Below are 1,252 nucleotides of genomic sequence, written 5' to 3'. Positions count from 1 at the left end.
AGAGAGAGAGAGAGAGAGAGAGAGAGAGAGAGAGAGAGAGAGAGAGAGAGATGCATGTTGTGTAATGATGAAACACAAATTACATGAACACATCTGAACAGGCTCTGCTAAGCTCCCCGCGCTAACACGCTGGCTATTTTGTTCGGTTCCTGAGAAATTTATAAAGATGTTGTACGCCGATAAGTAAAGGGTTGGTTCTTCCTGATAAGGTCAAGGCATCCCGCCTCTATATGAAGAGTAGTATGGTCTAAGATGCCTTGCCCAGTGCTTTCTAACCTAGGCGCTATCGCCCACCAGTGGGTGATCGTGCGATTTTGGTGGGCGGTGAGTGTCAAAGGTATCTAAAGCCCCCAGTGGAAACATGTGGATACGGACAGTACGAAGATGTTTTTAAAAAAATATAATTTAAAAATAAATTACATTTTATTGATTCCAGTAGGGCAATATGGTTTACAATGGCAAACAAACACATATTATACATAAACACATGATTATAAATTCCATACAAACACAAATACATACACATATGCATATCGTTCTGTCTCCTTCTGTCACAAATACACAATATTACACCAACACAGAACAATTTCCCAACCATGCTACCATACTTCGTGTTTTACTATCGCATCGATACGAAGTGGGGAACTCACTTTCCAAAGAGGAAATTTACTCGTTAATCCGATCCGTACGCTTTGCATAGCAGTCTGTCAAAATGATTGTTTGAGAAATGCTGAAAGTTTCAAAGAGATCTTCGTACCAGTAGTGTTCGAAAATGTGAAGAATACAACCCCGGGGGTACAAAATGACCCCAGGACGTACGGATAAGGATAGGGTTAAAGTTAGCTAAAGCGGTGGCTGGCTATGAAGAGGTTGACAAGCACTGCTGCTACTGTATGTGATACATATGACGAGATGGACGATGTTTTTGTTGTTGTTGTTGTTGTTGCTGTTTTACGGCGCTCGCAACTGAATAAGGCCATATGAGCGCCAGGAGTTCAGAGGTGTTACAAGAGAGTAAAAAACATAAAAAAAGAAGAATGGGAGATAAGAACGATAGATGTTTGATAGGAATGAAGAAGCAAACCACACCAGAGCACCCGCCAACCACCCACTGGATGATGTTTGCTGGAGACCGCAACGATAATAATAGCTGATTTGTTGACCCTCCTAAATGCCTTCCCATTGACTTAAGATTGTTTCATTAGGTGTCATTGCTATAAGCTACATCAAGACAATAGTGAATGGAAGACTA

This window comes from Aplysia californica, unplaced genomic scaffold (genome assembly GCF_000002075.1).
Source record: "Aplysia californica isolate F4 #8 unplaced genomic scaffold, AplCal3.0 scaffold00166, whole genome shotgun sequence".
Classification (NCBI taxonomy): Eukaryota; Metazoa; Mollusca; class Gastropoda; order Aplysiida; family Aplysiidae; genus Aplysia; species Aplysia californica.
The sequence above is the reverse complement of the archived record's forward strand: the minus strand, read 5'-3'. Positions refer to the sequence as shown.